Genomic DNA, 22224 nt, shown 5'->3' on the forward strand with positions numbered 1-22224 from the left:
AGAGAGAGAGAGAATCTCAAGCAGTCTCCACACTCAGTGCAGAGCCCAATGCAAGTCTCGATCCCAAGAACCGTGAGATCATGACCCGAACCAAAATCAAGGGTCGGATGCTTGACCAACTGAGTCACCCAGGTGCTCCTGGATTAACTATTTTTTGTAAAAAGTTCTATATATGGTTATGTCATCAGTTTCATATATAGTATGGTTCATTTTTTGTTGGTTTGTTGTTGTTGTTGTAGTTGTTGTTGTTGTTGTTGTTTTTATGTTCTTAATCATTTGGGGGCATTTCCCTCCAACCTTGTTGAGTTCATTTTGGATACCAAAGTGAAAACTGTATAAAAAAGGTATAGTCAGAGAAGTACCCCCAGCCCCCTTGGGGTAGCCAATTTCATTAATTTTGAGGTTACTGTCTGATGTTTCTGTTTGCAAAAATTAGCCGATATTAGTAAATATATAGAGCTGATTAATAGATATATATATTAAATTAGCCGATATATATATATATATATTTCCTTTCTTTCTTATACAAACAACAACCACACAGTAAATACTTTTTATACTTTGCTTTTTCCACTTAGCAGTGTATCCTGGAAACCACTCCATATCAAGATATAGAGATCTTCATTTTTTTCAACAAGTGCATAGTATCCATTATGCGAATGTACCACAGGCTTTTCAGCCACTCTCAGATGTATGAGTGTTTATTACGGATAATGCTGTCATCACTTACCAGTATATCTGTGTAGTATCATTGGAAGTGTATCTTCAGGGTCGATTCCAGAAACTGGGATTGCTGGGTTGGGGGAAAATGCATGAAGTTTTGTTAGCTATGATCAGATTTCCCTCCATGGGAGGGTTGTACCATTTTGTACGCTTACCAGCAATGTATGAAAATGCCTGATTATGGGAGGGGGAGTCCTAAGGGGCAGATTTACATAAGAGCTTCATTCTGTGATGCTCTGATGGCATCCCTCTACTGATAGGAAAATCCATCAAAGGGAGGGATGGAAAGCAGAGAGATGTACATGCATTTGTCTGCAAGATGTTTTTTGCTTGTATTAGGCAGGGTAAGGGGCTCCAGAAGAGTTGGGAATCAAACAGCCTTCTGGTTCTTGCACAAGAGACCCTGTTCCTTAGGGAGACGTCCTGGGAAAACATCCTCCCCCAAACCACCCTGTCGGCTGTTCCCTCTGAGAGGCAGGATAGGGAGGGAGACACCACAGGTCTCCCTTGTGAAGACAGCCATGATGAAGACAGCCATGACAACTCTCTGCTAACCCCTAGAATGAGTGAGTGAGGGGGCATCAAAATAGTTGACATCACCATGAATTGGGCTTTGGTGTTTGTGGATAGACATGGCCATATGCCAGAGCAGGCTCCAGGGTTCTGTAGGACCCCTGCCAGGCCAGAGATGACCCCCTTATAACTGGGAAATCAAGAGAAGGTTTGGGGGCTCCAGGGGAGTAGCCAGGACAAGCAACACTCAGGAAGCTTGGAGGAGAGGCCATATGCCATGTCACAGTCTAGAACGTTGACATCCTCTGGCATGGTACCAGAGCACACCAGCTATTTCAGTTATCTCTTGCTGGGTGTGTTAATTATCTACTGCTGCATAACAAATCACCCCAAAACTTACCAGCTCAACATAATGAACATTTATTATCTCACTCGATTTCCAAGAGTCGGGAATCCGGGAGTGGCTTAGATGAATGGTTTTGGCTCAGGGTCTCTTGTGGGTTGCAGTCAAGATGTTGGTGGGGTCTGCCGTCTTCTGAAAGCTCAACTGGGACTGGAGGATCTGCTTCCAAGATGGCGCACTCAACATGGCCGTTGGCAGGAGGCCTCAGTTCCTCACGTGTGGATCACTCCCTAGAGCTGCTTGAGTGTCTTCATGACACGGTGGCTAGCTTTCCTCAAAGTCAGTTGTCTGAGAGACAGAGGGGGAGAAGGGGGCGGGGAAGGAAGCAGCAATGCCTTTAATCACCTAGTTTTGGAAGTCACACACAAGAACTTCCTAATGCTATTCATTAGAAGTGAGTCACCAAGTCTAGTCCACACACAAGCAGAGGAGAATTAGGCTCTTTTTGGTGGTGGGGGGGGGGGAGTAACAAAAAACTTATGGACATATTTTAATCCACCACACTGTATAACAAACCACTCTACAAGCTGATGGCTTAAAACGACAACCATGTATTTATTCTGTTAACTGGACTGGGCTCAGCTGGAAGTTTCTTCTGCTGGTCTCATCTGGTGTTCCTTGTGTAGCTGTGGTCACTTGGGGGCTCAGTTGGGGTTGAGAATCTCCAGATGGCTTCACCCATATGCCTGGCACCTCGGCTGGGATGGCTGGAACAGCTGAGGGTTGGCTGAGCACATCTCTCACCCCAGCATGGTCTCCCCAGCAGGGTGTTAGAGTTTTAAGAGGGAATCTTCCAAGATCACAAGCCCTAATCTGCATGTGCCCTTTCAGGACTCTGCTTGTGTCAAGCTCCCTTACATCCCGTTGGCAATAGCAGGTCACATGGCCAAGCCCAGAGTGGGAGAAAACCATACAAAAGTGTGAATGCTGGGGGTATGGTCCATGGGGGAACCCCCACGTGACTGTCCTCACACTGGCCATGTGCCAATCTATAGGGGAAGGAAAGAAAGAGAAGGAATGGCTTTTTGGCTAGATCTCCAAGTCTGTCTCCTCTCCCCTCCCATGTCCACAGGATTCTGCTAGGTCCTAATAACATCTGATAAGCAGGTCTGGGTCTCAGGCTCTTTGGGGGAAACTTTGGTAGAGCAATTCTAGAGTTCTTTAATAATATGACAACAAAGAACCTCTTTCGACAGAACTGACAGAAGCTTGAATTCTGGGGAACAGAAACATACTCAAAGTTACACCCTTAGGGGAAACAGTTTCCTCTGAGTCTACTGGGAGGACAGGGCTCGGGGGAAGGATTTGGAGGTGATCAGAGTTCCCCTAAAATAGAAGGCAGAGTGGGAAGCTACCTACATGACATGTATGAGTAAGGCATTGGGGCTGGGACTAGGAGGTTGTCTCTTATCCCCAAATAATCCTTTTCCTAATCATGCTTGAGATTCCTCCAGATTATAAACCCATCTTTAAATTGAGTGGGAAAGCCATGAGGTCTGGAGGTTGTCCACACTGTAGTGTGCATTTGTCCTATCCAATTGCTTCTGTATTTTCACTTCACTCCATCCAAGCAAATCAGCCTTTGGGTGGAATGAGGGCCTTGGTATCTGGGCAGCAGATCTCCCCAAAACAAATGCCAGCTGCTTTTCAAGTCTGTCTCCACCTAACCTTCACTGTCTTAATATGTCTCCATCCTTGGTGATATACTCTGTGATTCCAGAAGATTTTCTGGGAAGTACAGTTATGTATTTATGTCGTTACTTATTCAATTGTCCATCCATCCACCCATCCATCTATCCATCCATCTACCCATCCATTTATCTATCCACCTATTTTCAACAGGCATTTTTGGTCTATACCTTGGGAGGTCACTATGTGGGCACATGGACCTCAGTGTGACCCAAACATGGCCCCCACAGTTGATGAGCTCACAGTCCAGAGCACGAGTGCACACAGGCCAGTCTCTACCATCAGTGGATGTTCTGTTTTGCCTGATGAGCTGGTGACAAAGAACAGGAGACTCATGAGTGCAGGCTGAAGCAAGATGGTGACTGGAAGCCTTGGGAAAGGCAGGACTATTGGGCCTATTGGGTGGACTATTGGGTGAGCCTAACCTGGTGGATCTTCTCATCCTTGAGAGGCATCATGAGACACTGACCACCCATGGTACCCTGGAGCCAGACCACCTGAGTTCACTTTCTTACTCCTTTACCAACTCATGGTGTTCTCTTCAGCAATTTACTCACTGTCCTCATCTATGAAGTGGGGATTCACTCATTCATTCCAAATATATTTACTGAGCACCTACTATGTCCCAGGCCCTATTCTAGGCTCTTGGGATCTGTGAACAAGAGAGAGAACCATTTCCGCCCTTGTGGTGCTTACATTATTTTGGTGAAAAAGACCATACGCAGTAATACTGTAAATGGGTAAAACATAGAATGGATAAGTAAATAAATACACATAAAAATCAGTAAGTGAATTAGAAGGTGATGAGTATCATGGGAAAAGAAAAATATCAAGCAGCGGGGGATGGAGAAGGGGAAACAATTTGAAGTTTTAAAGAAGGATGATGGTCATTGTTCCATATCTAGGCTTGGGTGGTGTTTACCTGGATGTATTTGTCAAAACTCATTGAATTACACACTTAAGCTCTATGCCTGCAGATCACGCCTCAATAAACAGGGCATTTAAAAGACAGTGCTCAGAGTAGACCTCGTTGAGACAGTGGGGTTTCTTTTTTTAAAGTTTATTTATGTTATTTTGAGAGAGACAGAGACAGCGCAAGTGGGGAGGGGCAGAGAGAGAGAAGCCCGATCGGGCTCTACACCATGAGCACAGAGCCCAACGTGGGGCTTGAACCCACCACCCACGCGATCATGACCTGAGCCGAAACCAAGAGTCGGACGCTTATCCCACCGAGCCACCCAGGTGCCCCGAGACAGTGGGGGTTTCTAAAAAGGAGGAGGTAGGGAAAGAAGCCAAGTAGGTGAAAGGAGTCACAACAGGCAGAGGGAGCGGCTAGAACAGAGGTGCCTACAAAGCCACCTGGTGCTACAAGGACTGATCATACCCACTTTGGTTGATGGATGGGTCAGCTTGGACCAGAAAGGACAAAGAGATGGCTCTCAGAAGCCCCTTGAGTGAGTGACAGGGAGAAACGTCAGACCCTCTGATATTGTCATTGTTATTGCCGTTAATGAGGGCGTGGGTGGGGGTGGGGTTCTGCCACTTTCTAGATGTGGGCACTGTCTTTCCCTGCCTTCCGGGTATGACCTGGGATCCTCCAAGAGCCTTCCCCACATTTTCTGGGTTTGGAATGGTTTCTGGACATCACAGGAAGAAACTTCCATTATGTAATACTCTGTGATCAGACACAGTGGGTTGGATTTGAGGTTTTAGGTTGTATCTGAAGCAAAAGCAGCTTTCATTTCTAAGCTTTATTGAACTTTGTTGTGCTTTTTTAAAAAAAAAATAATAATGACCCATCTACAACTTCTGAACAAACTATAATAAAAGTGACAAATATTGGTACACCGCACAGAGATTGTCACTTTGGATTTACTGCCCCTCCAACTTTTTCTGGCGAGTCTCACTAAATTTACACTTTGGGCCTTAATCCATCACTCTATCTTTTAATGCAACATCTAATCTCACCGCTTCTTTTCTTCCTTTAATACGGTTTCTCTTGAGGTGTATTTGCAGGACTGATTTTTATCATTTGTAATGTGGTTAAAACAACGCGTTGGCTATAAATCAGAGCCATTATTGGGATGCTTGAGAAGTCGTGTTAAACACAATAAATTTAGTGCCTTTGATTTTCTGGGAAATCTGACAGTAGAAAGAATAACCGAGGCCCCTTTGAACTCTGGGGATGGGAGAATCATTCCTTCAAGGTGAAAATCGAATGCTTTCTCCAACCTCAAAACCTCCATTCCTTGAGACCAGGATTCAGACTGATATCAAGCAGTGGGTCGGTAGAGTCCCCTGGGAGCCAGATAAATCTTGGTTTGGATCCCAACTCAGTCACTCATGTGCTCTGTGACCTTTGGCTAGTCCCACAATCTCTCTGGGCCTCTTTCCCACTTTTAAGATGGAAATGGGTTGCTGCTTCCAAGGTTATGAGAAGTAACAAACAGACCCGTGGGGTGTATCTAGTACATACATGTTTGTTTACTAAGATGATCCCTCAGGAGTCAAGGCCTCCCCTCTGAGTTGGCCCCTGGACTTGACTCCTTCTGGAGGAAAAAAAAAGCAGCACCAAACATCAGTTGAGTGGAAGCCTCCAGGGTCCACACCTGCAGCCCTCACTCCTCCGACAGGATGGAGGAGGGTCCACGCTCGGCTTTTTGCTCCAACTCGGAGCCAGATGCCGAGGATTTCAGGGCTCCCAGGCCCCTGTCCCTGCTTCTAGTGCCTTCCCTAAGGTGACTCAGAATTTTCTGGGGTCTCCAGGGAGGTTCCTGCCATCCCCAGTTGCATCTAGAAGGAAACCCACTCCAGCCCACAGCGCTGTTTACAAGAGCTAGGTTGTCCGAGGCCTCTCTTCCTGTCTCCACTCCAGACACCTCAGCCAGCCCCCCATCTTACACAGAAGAGTGAGGCTCCCACAATGGGCAGGAGGGGTGCCTGTGTTCCAGGCAGACAGGTGCCACCAGCCTGGGTTCATCATCGGGGTCCTGATATCCAGCTCCCGACGGCTTTGCATGGTCCCAGCAAGACGAAGACGGGACTCCGCAACCACCCCCACGTTCATGGCACACCGAAACAGGCACGTTTCAGGACCAGAGCATAACATAACTGCGGTAAAACCCGGATGGAGGCTGTCCACCAGACACGCGCGTATCTCTCTATCCTCTCCTCCCTCCATTCATTCACCTGTCATCCTGAAGGCTCCCACCCTGCGCCAGCCTATGGATCAGACCTGGGATGCTACTTCTCTGGCTACTGGTCTCCTTGCTGTTTGCGCACATGGAGGCATGCTGGACCTCAGGGCCTTTGCACTGGCTGCTCCCTCTCTCTCTCTCGGATGCCCCTCCTCCTAGACTTCAACACAGCAAGGAGTGTCCAGTCTAGGGGAAGGCCAGTCTGGACACAGATGACCCCACTGGGCTGGGGTCAGGGAAGGTTGAGGGGCTGGGAGTCCAGAGCGGGGAGAGAGGGCTCTGCCTGAGGATCAGGGGCAGGTTTGAACAGGCAAGGATGGGGCCTGGGGGAGGAAGGGCCTTCCCTCTCCTGCATGCTCCACTCATGTTCTTCTAGACCCTCCTCCACGTGTTTGCTCACTCCAAGCCCTTCAGCAGGTGCCCCCAGAGCTTCCGGTCACCTTTCCGAAGCCCCTGGCCCTCGGGGTCCTGCTTGTGTCACATCTTCTCTAAGAAACGGTCTCTGGCCCAGCCTAGCCCAGCACCTTCCTTCCATCCTCTCCAACTGTGAAGTCCTGAGGCGGCCTTGCGAATGGCCACATGGGAGATGGCATCTCTTACAAACCCGCCCCTATTCACTGCAGACCCCAGAGTCGCTCCTGCAGCCCTGCCCCCGGTGGGGAGGAAGACGAAGGGGTGGGGGACTCAGGTGCGGTTGCCCTGCTGCTGGAAACGAGGCCACCTCAGCCTGGGAGCTCCTTCCAGAATCCACACAGCTGAAATCAGGGTGATAAATGGTGCCCGGCATTGGTAGCAGCAAAGACGTTGGGGAGCATACATTTCACAAAGAATTAGTCACTCTAAACTGCTTTATTTAGTTTGAACTTAGAATAGTGCCTAACTTATTCAGCCAGGGAGGGGGAGGGAGGGGGCAGGAACGGGTTGCCAGGCCCTGCATCAGCCTGAAGGAGTCACGGGCGGGAAAGTGGTGACATCTGTCTGGGGGTGGCCGTTGGTAGCTTGTGGGCCGCCTGGATTCCTTCTGAATTTGGTAAAAGCCCCCGGGGATGTGAGCGGCGAAGGCACGACTTGCATCAGGAATGCGCCCTTTCTTTCTACTCCCGCGGTGTAGACGCAGGGAGGTGCCGGCATTGCTGCAGCCGAGAAAGCTCTCCCCACCCCACCCCCTGCTCCAGTGGCCCATCTGCCTGCTCCGCTGTGCGGCACGACCTTCCTGGGCTCCCTTCCTCTCGAAAACTCAAACCTCGGCCCCTCCAGACGCCGCTGGAGCTCTGTGAGCTCAGTCCAAGCCCCTGGGAGAATCTCTCCCCCTGGCTTCCTGGACTGTCTTCCTACCCTGCAGGCAGGTTTCTCTATCACTCCCTAAGTCCTAACCAGGCCCCAGGGCTTGGGCTTTGGACCTCTCCCTCCGCTGCACTCCCTCAATGACCCCCGAACGCATCCCTCTGACACCTGCAGACCCACACGCACAATCGCCTTTTTGACATTTTCACTTGGGTGTCTGAAATTTTCCAGCCCCAAACTGAATTCCCAACACCTCCCTGCACCACCCCGAGCCCTGCTGAAGGACGTCTCCGCCTAGGTTAACAGCCGTTCCAGCCACTCCACACTCAGGCCCCATCCCTGGAGACCTGCCTGACTTCCTTTCCTTGTTCACACCCCCTGCCTAATCTGTCCTTCCAAAGGTATCCAGAATCCACCCTGCTCTGCTCCCACCCAGTTCCCAGCCGTCCTCCTCGGCTGCATTTGCATTTCCCGAGTCCACCTCTGTCCCTGCAATCGAATCTCAGCAGGCAGCCAGAAGGAAAGCACCAGGTGGGGCCCTGCCTCTTCCCCTCCCTTTTCTGTCCAAACCCTCTGAAGGCTCACCTCACAGAGGGAAGTTCTTACAAGGGCGGGCAGGACCCCACTTCCAACCTCTGTCCTCTTTACCTAAGCCCCATCTGCGACTGGTCTCCTTGCTGCTGGAACACACGAGGCATGCGTGACCCCAGGCCCTTTGCGCTGGCTGTCCTCACTGGTGGACCCTGGTCTCTGGGACATCCAGCGGCTCGTTTCCCTTCTCCTTCAAATCTCTGATGGCACTTCACCTTTTCAAGGAGGTCCACTCTGGCCCACCCCCTTAAGACCCCACCCCCACCCCGCTCCCATTCTCCAGGTCCCTATTACCTTCATCTAGTTTTAAATAGCATTTACTATCTCCTAACACACCATCCAACTCACCTAATCGTTACCTTTACAATTAGTTATCCCTGCCAGAATGTACGCTCCACCAAGCCAGGGGTTTGGGCTTCTCCGTTCACTGCTGTGTCCCCCGTGCCTAGGACGGTGCCTGGCAGGTAGCAAGTACTCAATAAGCGTGTCCCGGATGAAAGCATAATGCCAGGAAGCCCCAGCTAGACCTTAGGAGAGCCTGTGATGAGCCCGTGTTTGAGCCACGAGGCTGTAGAATTTAGCCGGCTGCTTGCACGGTTCCCTTGACGAGGGCCAAGTCCGAGGACTCTGCTCGCCCACGCCCGGGCGGGTTGTGCTGACTTAATGGGGCCGGCTGCCCCCCCTCATCACCGTCGCCTGCCGCTGCCGAGGCCTGGCCCCCGACCCGATGGCTGCCTCTGCCATCTGGGGAGCGAGCACACTCTCGCAAAGCTGATGCGAGGGTCGGGGAAGGCAGCAGGCACTGGGAGCTCCGACTTGCAGCCTAAAGAAAATTTTTTCCCCATTTTCTTTTCTGTATATATATAAAAAAACAAAGTCCGAGACTTTAGAAAAATGCAAAAATCTAGCGGAAGAAAAAAGAAAGCCCCGAAAAGGGAGAACCGAAGCGGCAGGCTTAGGGCGGCACATCCGTGGATCCCGTGGGGGCGTGGGGGTCGCTGGCTGAGACGAGCCCCAGGTGCCCGTCAGGTGCCGAGCCTTGCCCTCCACACTCCGCAGCTGGCTGTCCTTGATTCTCAAACGACCCAATGGGTCTCTGGGGGTGAGGTCTGTGGTCTCCCCCTACTCAGCTACCGGTCCCTTTTTCCCTGGTTATAACACCCCCTTTTCCTCCCCTCGTCTAATAGTTTGGGGCGGACCAGCAGGAGGCCTGGCGAACACGCGATACAGGACGAGTCCGCGTGTGCCAAGTTCTGGGGTGAGCACGTGACCTAACAGGACGTTGAGCAGATTCCGCGGAGGCCGGGGCACGTGACCCTCTCGGCCAATCAGTGCTAGCCAGAGTGATTGGCTCGGAGGCCGGAACAAGAATCGGTTGGTGCAAACAGAGCAAACCCCAGGCATTGCTTCCTACGGGTCCGTGCCTCAGAGCTTTCCCCGGCTGGGGAGTGAGCTCACCAGGTGCCAGGAGTTAACTGGATGGCCGGATGCGCAATGGTGGGCAAACAGCCCAGCTCCCTCGCCCCTCAGGCAGAACAACCCTGGGGCACGTGCTGAACAGTCTCCCTGGCTTCCTCAGTGGGCCTAACCTCCAGGTGCCCGTAGGGGCAATTTGCTTAGCAATGTACTATGCTGAGTGTTTCCCTTCCCTGTCTCACTTCCTACCTCCCAAAACTCCCAAATAAAAGATTTTCACTCAAATATCTGTCTCAGGATCTGTGTTAGGGGAGTGCAGATTCAAACACAGGCACAGAAGAAGGAGCCCATCCACACAAAACCAACTCAGAGGCTAGTGTGGCCCAGAGAATGAGCCTTGAACACCAGGCTTGTGCCCCTTAATCCGACTGTGCCTGAAGTCCTCACTCTGGATGTTTTAGTAACTTGAATCCTCACATTTTTCCTTCTGCTTAAGTAACGTTTGAGCTTGGGTTTCTTTTACTTGCAATGGAAAGAGGGCTACTAATATTTCCATATTATTGACAAAAAACTGAAATTAGGTGAGCAATCCAAGCAGATTCTTCTACCCAAGCCACAGCAGCCAAGCCTCCCTATGCTATAGCCACTGGCCTCGTGATGGTGGGGGGTGATCCCTCAGGAAACTGCAAGAGGGAGGAAGGGGTGAGTGTTACAGATGGGGCCAAGGCAGACGGATGAGAAACGTTTTAGCTTCCACAAACATCTGTTGAGTTTCTGGTGCATGCCTAGCTTGGAGTCTTCAAATTCTGGGTGATACAGGGGACAGACAAATGCAATGAAGTTCCAGAAGCTGTGGTGTCAGCTGCTGTCTTCCAGATCTTGTAGCCTTGGGAACGGGGGGCCCTGATGCTGGGCCCAGCTCATTAAAGTTGTGGTTGGCCTGCAGGCGGGACTGTCCCCTGTCCCTGAGTGCAGGCCACAGCATCTCCTAATGGCTCCTGTGGCCCCTTGCTGAGGCTGCTGGTTCACCCTCTACCTCCACTGTGGATGGAGCTCCATTCTGGGTGGCCCTTCTGTGGACCAACACTCACCACGCACCGTAGGGTTTCTAGCTGGTGGGTTTGGGGAGCTATTGTAGACGGAGGTTCCCGTTGAACATAACCCGTGAGCTGGAGGGTCCTCCACCTCAGATGGGCCCCTGTAGACCACCAGCTGGCCGGTACCCTCTGGTAACTGCGCATGACTTAGAGCAGAGCACAGTGGCTGGGCCACAGAGAAAAGGTGTTGGTGGTATAGACAGAGCAGGCAGCAGGATGGAGGGACTCTGGAGAAGCAGAGTCCGATGTCTTGCCCCATTGGGCAAGGTGGTCCAAGGGAGCCCGGGGCCAGCAAGCTTAGCCAGCCCAGGCCAGGAAGGGGGTTTGGATGGTCTCTGTGAATCCTCGAGCAAGGTGTCAAGGGCATGAGGTAGGTCCCAGTACCTGTCTCGCTTTGACCTGCTCAGTGTGGTGATGCACTTGGTGGGACAGAAGCCTGGAGTAGCTGCTGGTCCTTTTGCACTGTAAGGACAGAGTTTGTCCGAGAATATAGCCAGCTCAGAGGGCCTGGAGTCAAGAACTGAGGATAGATAGATTACTGAAGACCCATTTTGACACCTGGATCCAACTATACCTGAAGCCAATATTATCCCTACTCCTAAATCTTCACTTGTATGACCCAAGAGATTACTCTTCCCCCCACCCCCGCACTTCATAATCAAATTGAGCTGAATACTTTCTGTTACTTGCCACTGGAAGAGTTCTAATATACTTACCTCTTCTACACGTGAGTTTATTCACCTGTAAAGTGGACACAGGATCTCTCAGAGAGGATTCCAATAACCTAGTATATAAAAGAATTTGTAATTGACTTTTTGAGAGGCAGAGAGAGCAAGCAAGCAGGGGAGGGGCAGAGAGAGAGAGAGAGAGAGAGAGAGAGAATCTCAGGCAGGCTCCATGCTGTCAGCACAGAACCCAATGTGGGGCTCGATCTCACGAACCATGGGATCATGATCTGAGCTGAAATCAAGAGTCAGACACTTTACCGGCTGAGCCACCCAGGCATCACAAAAGAGTTTGTTAATTGTGAAATATTGAGTGGCTTTGTGGGTGGGGACCTCACACTTCCTTATTATAGAAGGAGACTGCTGTGGAGAGGGGGGATTAAAGAATGGACAGAGGGTTGTCTGGGGTCCTGAGCCACAGCCAGGTCAGCAAGTGCCTGTGCCGTAGTGCAAACACCGCAGGGTCCCCTGCATCCCACCCCCACCTGCACACAGTAGGTACAAAGCAAATGAGAAGAACTATTTCCCCAGGGGCAAACGAGGTATGTTTGTTGCTGAAAACATTTTCATAACATACTTGTTTCCTCCCTCGTGCCTTGGGCTTTATGAATATCCTCGCTCATTCTGCCTGTGAGTCTGCGGCCAGATTTCTTCGCTAAATGATGAGCAGGGATTCTGGAATGTTCAGAAGAGCCCCAAGCGGGGTCCTATGTGGGAGTCAGGGATGCCCCAAGGCTGCGAGGGTGCAAAGCTTTCCATGCAGAAGGCCTGATCGGGCCCGTAAGTTGGCAAGTAATTAACTTGCTTAATGAAGGTGTGCAGGTGCAGGGCTCCTGCCCGGGACGTGCTGGGGAGCCGTGTGACATCTGCCACCAAATAGGTCTCCTGCCCTGTGGTCACTGCCTGTCAGGGGTTGGTGGGAGCAAACTAATTAGGCAGTGGGTTTGGGAAGCGTAGCCCCTTGGAGCAGAGGGCTTGGCACGCGGGAGCCCCGGGTGCAGGCAGGGGGCATGGGGAGCACGGGCTCCCTGGGACGCCTGCCCCTTGTGGGTTTGGGACGGAGGGGGAAGAGCTGCCCATGCCCGCCAGGCTGCAGGCAGGCGAGCTGGAGCCCACAGGCTATTTCTCACCCGCCCCACCGAATTCTGTTTCCAGAAATGATGGGGCAGCCCCTCCTCCTCCCAAACCACAGGCACGAGATGCAGAAGCTTCCAGAGAATGCCAGTGCCCTTCCCTGGACCGGGAGGGCCTGTTTCAACAGCCTGCATGGGGCAGAGACACCCTGCACAGTGGCCACCCCCTGCCAGACAGCCCTTGTTCCTGAGAGGCCTCCGTCCTCGTGGTTGGTGGGGGGCTGGGTAGTGTGGGGAGCATAGAGTCTGTCAGGAGCGGTGGGTGCTCCTGGGGGATGTGACAGAGAGGGAGACTGGGGTCAGGGCTGGTCAGAGAAGGCCCTTCTGAGGAGATGGCTTTTATGGGCTGAATCACGTCTTCTGAAAATTTATATATTGAGGTCCCCAGTACCCCATTACGTGACTGGAGACAGGGCCTTTAAAGACGTGAGTAAGGTTTGGGGCACCCGGTGGCTCAATCGGTTAAGCGTCTGACTTCAGCTCAGGTCATGATCTCGCGGTCTGTGAGTTCAAGCCACGTGTGGGGCTCTGTGCTGATAGCTCGGAGCCTGGAGCCTGCTTCGGATTCTGTGTCTCCCCCTCTCTCTGCCCCTCGCCCGTTTGTACTCTGTCCCTCTTTGACTCTCAAAAATAAACATTAAAAATCAATAAAAAAATAAAGAGGCGAGTAAGGTTGAACGAGGCCATTTGGTGGCCCTAACCCAACGTGGCTGGTGTCCTTGTAAGAAGAGGAGGTCAGGACACAGACGTGCACAGGCGGATAACCACGTGAGGACATGGGGAGGACACGGCCATCTTCAAGGGATGGAGAGAGGCCTCAGAAGGAACCAGTCCTGCCGACACCTTGATGTTGGGCTTCTAGAACGGTGAGACGGTAAGTTCCCTTTTAAGGCCCCAGCCTGTGGTACTCTGTTACAGCGGCCTGAGCAAGCTGACACAGGGTCTCTCCGTGAAGATGGGAAATGAGGCACCCAGACCGAGGGCCACCGGTGAGGGGCGGGGTCGTGTTCCCAGTGCGAAGGGGAGTGAGGGGCAGGACCGTCCTGCTGTGTCCCCGCCTCCCTCTGGGCCGTGGGGCAGGCCCAAAGCAGGGACACTCGATCCAGAGAGACGGGACAAAATCCCGGGGCACCTCCAGCGTGAGACACAGCTGAAGGCTGTGGCAGTGGTGGCCCTGTTCACGTGAAGCAGTTTCTATCTGGGGGGCTGTGTATCTATGCACACGAAACCCACGACCTCACAGAATCCACCTGCCGAGGTCACGGTGGGTCCTACAAAGGAGAAGAGCCGGGCCCGGCTGAAGGGGCCTCGTGGTGGAGGAGCCTCACGGGCAAGGCGGGGAGCAGCTTGCAGCCCTGGGGAGCCGAGGGCTTTGAGGCCTGCAGGTGGTGTTGGTTCAATCAAACTGAATTGGCCCCGAGCTACCTCTACCCAGCTGAGGGCTGCACTCGGGCCACGCTGGCCTGAGGACCCAGGTTCAAGACCCAGCTGTGAACGGGGGCTGGGGGGTGACGCTGAGGGCATCTGGATCCACACTTCTGTCTGTGACCAGGCCTTGTAAGGAACATCCTCTCTTCTGATGAGCCACAGCTCCAGGCCAACAGAGCCAGCCTCGAGATTGAGCCTGAACTCCTGGGCCCTCCCCACCACACCGGCCTGGCAGGTCAGGGTCTCGCCAAGTGTTGCGAAGGGCTGGGTTTGGGGATGGTTCAGAGTCCTCCCGAATGGCTAATGTGTCTCCCCGAGTGCCTGACACAGCCCCAGGCCCCAGGCAGAATCTGGCTTCTCTCAGGATAATCGACAGGGGTCTGGATGGGAAAATGTATTTCCAGCTTCAGCTCTACCTGGGGCACACCTGGCCCGGGGCCTGGCTGTCCCTTCCCCGTGTGCCCTCAGAGCCAGCCCTGGGCTGCTGCCTTGTGGCCCTGCAGGTGTCCTTCGGGCCCACCGGGGAGAGCGGGTCCTCCCCTCCACCCCTTCTCATCACCACCCCCTTCACGGTCTGGCCCCAGCGATGATCCCAGAACACTCTTTCCTCAACTCACAGGCCTTCCCTGGCTCTCCATTACCTGTGGCATGAAGTTCACACTCCCCACTGTAATCACCACAGACTCAGCTGTCCAGCCTCCTCTCCACCCGCCTCCTACCTGAATCATGCCCCATCTGCCTGTCTTCTCCTCTAAAGCAGTGGAGTGGGTAAGGAGTGATCACTCACAGATCAGGAGCCTGAAGGTCGGGGAAGGTCAGGGTTGAGAGGTGAGTCAGTCCCGGCCACACGGTGAGTGATGGCACAGCCGGGCTCAGATTCCAGGTCTGATTTCAAGTACTACGCTCCGGCCTCACCAACAGACACGCCCACAAACAGGGTCAGGGGTGTGGATTCCACACGGCACCCTGCGACTTTGGGCCCTGGGCGCTGGGGGTCCTGGAGGAGGAAGGAGATGGTGAGATCAGAGGATAACGGATACGGGGCACTTGGTCTGGAGCTAACTCCCCACCAATAACAGTTATGGTGATTATGACGTTAACTCCAGGGTCCCTGTGTGCCCTTGCACTCTGATTGTTCATCCTCGGCCCCCCCGTCCCCCACCCAAACACAGAACAGCTGCTGGGCGGGGTCCCCTGGGACCCAAGGCTGCCCTTGACCCAGCACCGGCATTAGTGTTTCTTTTTCTGTGACAGAGTTTTTCGGCTCAATCCACATACCTGTCAGATTGGGGGACATGCCACATGACTTGCTCCCTTGTCACAGCAAGTCCTCGGGCCCCGTGACCTTGACGAGCCCTTCAGATGCGCCCAAGAAGCCCGACTCAAAGGCACGAGCCCATCTGCCTCTGATGAAAAACAAGGGGTCTAGTTTATTTAAAAAAAATTTTTTTTAACATTTATTTATTTTTTTGAGAAACAGAGAGAGACAGAGCATGAGCAGGGGAGGGGTGGAGAGAGAGGGAGTCACAGATTCCAAAGCAGTCTCCAGGCCCCAAGCTGTCAGCACAGAGCCTGGTGCGGGGCTCAAACTCACAGACCTCGAGATCATGACCTGAGCTGAAGTTGGTTGCTTGGCTGACTGAGCCGCCCAGGCACTCCCGTCTAGTTTATTTTAGTTTAGATATGAGCCCACCGTTTGTCAAGAGATAACTGAATGTGGGGCGTCGAAGGAACACAATGAAACACTCTTCCGGGCTGTGTTGGGAACAGGTGTGCAATCCAAGCTGCCGTCTGCAGAAGTGAGGGTTGGCTGCGTGTGTATTTTGCATTTTGAGCAGGAATAAGGGTGGGGCACACCCCTGGGACGGTGTGCCCACAGGGTATCTCCACTGGAAGCTTCCAAATCACCTGCAGAAAAGGCTGGGAAAGAGAAGAACCACGCAGCGGAGGGCGGGGACCTGATTTCTGGTTGAATCTCAAGCCTTGCCGCCGTGCGTCCAGGCACGTCCGGGCTCGGCTGCAGGCTGGCCGCCTGGCGCCTACCCCCTGCAATGTGTCCCCCAAATAACTGCCCCCCATTCCCAGCAGTTCAGATGATTACAGACACCCGCCTCCCCGCCCAGCGCTAACAGCCGGTGGGGCCCGTGATGACACGAGGCTGTGGCTGGGAGGTCGCGGGGAGCAGGGCTGGCCGCTGAGAGGGTATTAAAACACAGCTTTTAGAGGTGCCATCTGTAACAATATCCCGGATAAAAGCCCTGGTCCCAGGGTCCTGTGGAACCGTTCTGGAGGGACACAGGGTCCCCGTGGGAGTGGCAGCTTCACAGCAGCAGGGCTCTGACTGCCTCCGGGTGAGGCTGCGATGCGGGCTGGATACCGCCGTGTTAGGGCTTCAATCGCGTCTCCCACCAAATCCGAATGTTGAAATCCTAAACCACAGGACGCCAGAATGTGACCTCATTTTGGAGATCGGGTCTCTACAGAGTTAAAATGACATCATTAGGATAGGCCCTAATCCAATATGACCAATGTCCTCTTAAAAAGGAGGACGTATGGGGGTGCCCGGGTGGCTCAGCCGGTTAAGTGTCTGGCTCTTGATTTCGGCTCAGGTCATGATCTCACGATCCCTGAGTTCGAGCCTCACTGACAGCATAGAGCCCGCTTGGGATTCTCTCTCTCACTCTCTCTCTCTCTCTCTGCCCCGCCCCCCTCAAAATAAATAAACATTTTAAAAAAGATACATTTAAAAAAAGGGGAGGGGGACATGTGGACACAGGCACGTGCATGCACACATGCCTGAACATGCACAACACCACATGAGGTTAGGACTTATGTCGCCACAAGCCAGGGAACTTCCAGAAGCTTAGAGAAAGCCTTGGAACACGACTGTCCCTCGCAGCCCTAAGACACCTTGAGTGGGGACTTTTGCCTCCAGAACTGTGAGACCGTGAACTTGTCTTGTCAAAGCTGCACAGGGTGAGGGTGCGTTGTTACAGTAGCTCGAGCCAATGCATGGCTGCGGGGTGCACGGGGAGTGGGGGGAACCCAGGATGCGTTGGGAGCGGGTGTGTCACAGCAGACCTCAGGATTAACTGTGGGGATAAGATGACGCCCTCCCACCCTCCCCTCAAGCAGCCGAGGTTAGGGACAGTCTCCTGGCACAGACTTCCTGCCCCACCTGCTCCCAGGATGCAGTGGGGGGGGGGGGGCGCTGACTTGCTTGGATAAAAGAAAAGCTGCAAAGAGCTGAGGGAAAGATTAAAGTAATTAAGAACCAGCTTCCTGAGATGAGAGTAGTTGTTCTCCCTGAGAAAGCAGGGCCCTTCTCGGGCCCAGCCTGGACACGATGTCCCCTCCCTGGAGAAGCCCCCAGCCAACCCTGCTGCGTCTTGCACAAGTCACTAGTGGGCTCCCTGGTTGGAGTGTTTACCGTCTCCGTGGAGGCTTGGACCCTGTACCAACCACAACAGAGAGGGTGGCCCCACACCACACTGACACCCACTGCTGTTTCAGCGGGCTCCCTGCTTGGGCATGGACCCCGGATGCCCGGCCTGGCCCCACTGCAGACGTGAGGCCTGGTCCCCCCAGCCCACCAGGGAGACCCCGAAGGCACCGGGGCCCCCCTTTGCTCCCGGCACGGGGCAAGTTCTATCTGGTGAGCATGTGCACCGGGTGTCGGTGGGGCCGGGTAATGACATCGTCTCTCCTTCCAGTAGGGACTTTTGTGGGGCTGGGGATGGTGGGCGGGGGGATCCAGGACAGGATATAAACAAGACAGAAATGTCCAGAATCTTCTTTGTCTTCCAAGTTGGATTGCATCCCCCCAAAAGGATGTGTTTAAGTCCCAACCTCAGTACCTGTGAATGTGACCTTATTTGAAAACAGGATCTTTGCCAGTGTAATCAAGATGAGGTCATCAGGATGAATGCTAATCCAGCATGACTGGTGTCCTTATAAGAAGAGGGCACCGTGAGGGGCCACTGGGTGGCTTGGTTGGCTAAGCATCTGACTCTTGGTTTTGGCTCAGGTCATGATCTCACAAGTTTGTGGGATCGAGCCCCACGTGGCTGCTTGAGATTCTCTCTCTCCTCTCTCTGCACCTCTCCTGCTCGCACTCTCTCTCTCTCTCTCTCTCAAATTAAAAAAAAAAAAAAAAAAAAAAAAAAAAAAAAAGAAGAGGGCACAGTGAGAGGCCGGTGCAGCTCCAGGGGTGAGGGTGGAGAGACGTGATTGGATATGTGTGTGTGATTTGGGCAACATGGGAGAAGAGCCTGGCCTCTCTGGGCATCTCTAGCTCAGTCTGCCCACAGGTAAAACCTGACGAGGCAGTTAGTTTTTCCTCCCAGGGAGGAATATCACCTTGTGTCTAAGGAATTTGACTTCTCCCAAAAAGAGGTCTGGCCTTGATCCTAGCTCCTGCGAGGTAACCTTTAAGCACTGGGAATCTCCCAAGTAATGGAAGGGTCTTTGTTATTCATGGGACCCTCAGGCCACAGCTGATCATTTATGCTAATGAGGTGACTCTGGTAGACTCCTAGATAGCTTAGGTCTAGGGGATGGCTCAGGGTGGAGGCTGGCCACAGTGGAAAGACCAACCACATGATTAGAGCCCTGGGGGCTTTCAGGCATGTATTATTAGCCTGACCTGTGGTAGGGGAGGGGGCTGGAGACTCAGCCGCGTGGCCAGGGGATTCAGTCATCCCTATACAGTGAAACCCCAATAAAAACTCAGGACACTGACGCTCACAAGAGCTTCCCTGACTGGCAATATATTCTTTGAGCGATGGTCACACATCACAGCTGGGAGGGGGAAACACCGTCTGGGACTCGATGGGGAGAGGACCGCAGAAGCTTCAAATTTGGGCTCCTGCCCGACTTTGCCCTTTGTCTCCCTTTGTTCTAATAAAACTGTAACAGTAAGTACAGTGTTTTCCCGAGTCCCATGAGTTATTCTAGTGGATGATCCAACCTGAAAGACCCTGAGCTTGAAGTTGGGGTCTTACCCTTGCCTTCTGCTAATGCCAAGTTCAACCCAACATCGCCAGGGGGCAGTGAGGGGAGAATGGGGCTGGCTCAGGTGGAGGACCCCACCCTGCCGCCCAGAGCAGATCAGTGTGTATGCCCCAAATAAGAGGAGCAACCAAGACATCTCATTAGGCCACCCCTTCCTCTGCTTTTTCCAAGTTGAAGACAGAGCCCCAGCCGCTCTACCTCAGCAGAAGGCTAATAAAAATGCAAACACGAGTCCCTGGTGGTGAGAACGGTTTCCCCATCACTAGCACTGTGTCCCCACGTTCCTTTTATTCTCCTCTTAAAATATTTAAGGAAAGAGTATGTCTAGACTCAAATGTAATTTTTGATCTGAAGATGCCCTTGTGGTAGAATAAGTCGTCACATAAAAAAGAGTCATTGTAGGTAAGGAAGCCCGCACGATGATCCACCTTGAAGCAGATCAGCCTTTTAAGGGTCATCGTGGTTTTGGGGGGCAGGGACGGATGTCTTTTCTTCTCTTTCCTGCATGGCCTGGACTCTAGACTGAGATACACAGACAACTCCCTTTTCATGCATCCGAGCCACCACCGGGGTCCCTTAATCCTGTGGTCATTCAAATAACGTGGGAGACTAATTGCACCCCAAAATCACTGCGTTGGAAAATCAATTTCTCTCATTGTTTGAAAACAATTTTCCGGGTGTTTCCTGGTCAATTTAGAGCAGGCTTAAGTCCTCAATTGGTTTCTTTTCATCTCGAAATGTCTGATGGGTTCTTCTGAGGATTCCACTTTGAAAACGTAATTGACCGTATACAAAACAAAGCCGTTGATGGCTCTGTGAGAGTGTGTGTATATACAATATTTGATGGGCTAATTTTACCACATTTTAATTACAACACTGGATGGTATTATAAATTTGTGTTCAATTAGGCTCAAGCCATCAACTGCGGAACACATTATAAATTTTGTTAAATCAGCCCAACTGATGTTACAAGCTCCCCTGTAATAGCAAGGATACTGTTGTCAGATTAATTTAACCCCCTACTCTCCATCCAGGCTTGGATTTGTCGCCGTCAAATTGGCTAAATAAAGGAATAGCAGCCTTATAATGAACATGAGCATGGACAAAATCAAAGCATAAAACGTATAGCAAAGGCCACCATAGATCTGTAATGCTCTCTGCCTGTGTCTCTACAAGCTACAGAGAGAGGTCACACAGGCAAATCGCAGTCCGGCCTTGGAGAAGAGAGAAGGCATAGAAAGTTTCAAGTCAGATTTCTGTGAATCTGACCCACCTAGCTGCTCTAGAGTCTTGATGAAAAGTTCTCATTAGAAAATAAAGGGGGATTAAGAACTGGGGTGGATATTACTCCTGTGCACCCATCTTCTGTTCTCCTCTTCCTTCCCAGCTCCCGGCAGCTGCGTCCTTGCTGTTAGCCCCGGTCTGGCTGATGATGTACGAGAAGCGGCGTGTATCACTTCCAAGCCGAGGCACTGTAAAGGAGGCACCATCCCCCAGCTTCTCCTTCCCCTGTCTGGATGGTTGAGAAGGCCCCCCATCAACCTGGATCCCTGAGTGACTGCATGGAGAAAATATATCCGGTCCCTCCACTGGTCCTGCCTACATGTGCTGGATATAGACTGTGAACTAGAATGAAATCTGTGTTGTGTTGAGTCGTTGAGATGTTAGGGTTATTTTGTTAATGCACAAAGCTTCTCCTATACTGACTAATACAAGAACTTTAAAATAACAGAAATATGGTAAGACTCAGTGACAAGTCCAGTTCGGACCATCGCTTTATTGTGTCTCTCCTGAGAGAGCTTTGATGAAGGCACTGCAGTATTTTGGAGGGCTTTGCATTATTATTTTGGCCCTTCATGCTCAGTGTACAAATCTGTCTTAAATTGTTCCTTGATACCTGTGTTGCCCTGGGCCATAGATTTGATTGACCTGACCTTCTCAGGTCCTATGTTTATAAAATATGGCTAGACCGGGGCACTTGGGTGGCTCAGTTAGTTAAGCGTCTCACTCTTGCTTTTGGCTCGGGTCGTGATCATACGGTTCATGGGTTCAAGCCCCATGTCTGGCTCTGTGCTAACAGAAAGCCTGCTTGGGATTTTCTCCTTCTCTCTCTGCCCCTCCCCTGCTCATGTTCTCTCTCTTAAATATTTTTTTTTAATTTTTTTAACGTTTTTATTTATTTTTGAGACAGAGAGAGACAGAGCATCAACAGGGGAGGGACAGAGAGAGAGGGAGACACAGAATCTGAAACAGGCTCCAGGCTCTGAGCTGTCAGCACAGAGCCCGACGCGGGGCTCAAACTCACAGACTGTGAGATCATGACCTGAGCTGAAGTCGGACATTTAACCGACAAGCCACCCAGGCGCCCCACATGTTCTCTCTCTTAAAAAAATTTTTGAGAGATAGAGAGACAGATCACAAGTGGGGGAGGGGCAGAGAGAGAGAGAGAGAGGGAGACACAGAATCCGAAACAGGCTCCAGGGTCTGAACTGTCAGCCCAGCGCCTGATGCAGGGCTTGAACCCACAAGTTGTGAGATCATGACTTGAGCCGAAGTCGGATGCTTAACCAATTGAGCCACCCAGGCACCCCTAAATAAATAATTTTTTTTAAATGAGGCTGGACTTCATTCATTCATTCATTCATTCATTCATTCATATAGTCTAAACATCAGATATGTTTGGGACTATGTTAGGAGCTGCAGGGGAATAACTGTAAGAGCTGACAGTTATTGGCAGCTTGTCATGGGGCAGACATTGTGCTGAATGTTTCACAGGCATTGTGAGACTTCATGCTCCCTCCCCCTCCCCATGTGGCAGGTACCCTCACCCCCATTTTACAACAGCGGGAATGGGAACCAAGGAGAGTAGAGACTTTGCCCAGGGAGTCCCCACAGGAAGTGACACAGCCAGGGTCTACACTTGGTCTCTTGACTCAAAAGCCTAGGTCTCAGCCCAGACCAGTGGCAGATGAAGCCCCCTCCTGCTGGCCCCATTTCTGAACCACCTGCTAA

At 52.0% G+C, this 22224-nt stretch overlaps 1 long non-coding RNA gene across 1 annotated transcript; it reads right to left on the bottom strand.

Moving 5' to 3' along the window:
* Window positions 1–730: 730 nt before the first annotated feature.
* On the bottom strand, window positions 731–9102 carry LOC109251220 (uncharacterized). Its single transcript, XR_008419180.1, has 3 exons — window positions 8749–9102; window positions 1637–1927; window positions 731–793 (listed from the first exon to the last, which is right to left on the bottom strand). It is a non-coding gene; the product is annotated as an uncharacterized LOC109251220 (long non-coding RNA).
* Between the last annotated feature and the right edge of the window lie 13122 nt (window positions 9103–22224).

This window comes from Panthera pardus, unplaced genomic scaffold, assembly GCF_024362965.1.
Source record: "Panthera pardus isolate Hobbes unplaced genomic scaffold, ASM2436296v1 HiC_scaffold_4, whole genome shotgun sequence".
Classification (NCBI taxonomy): domain Eukaryota; kingdom Metazoa; phylum Chordata; class Mammalia; order Carnivora; family Felidae; genus Panthera; species Panthera pardus.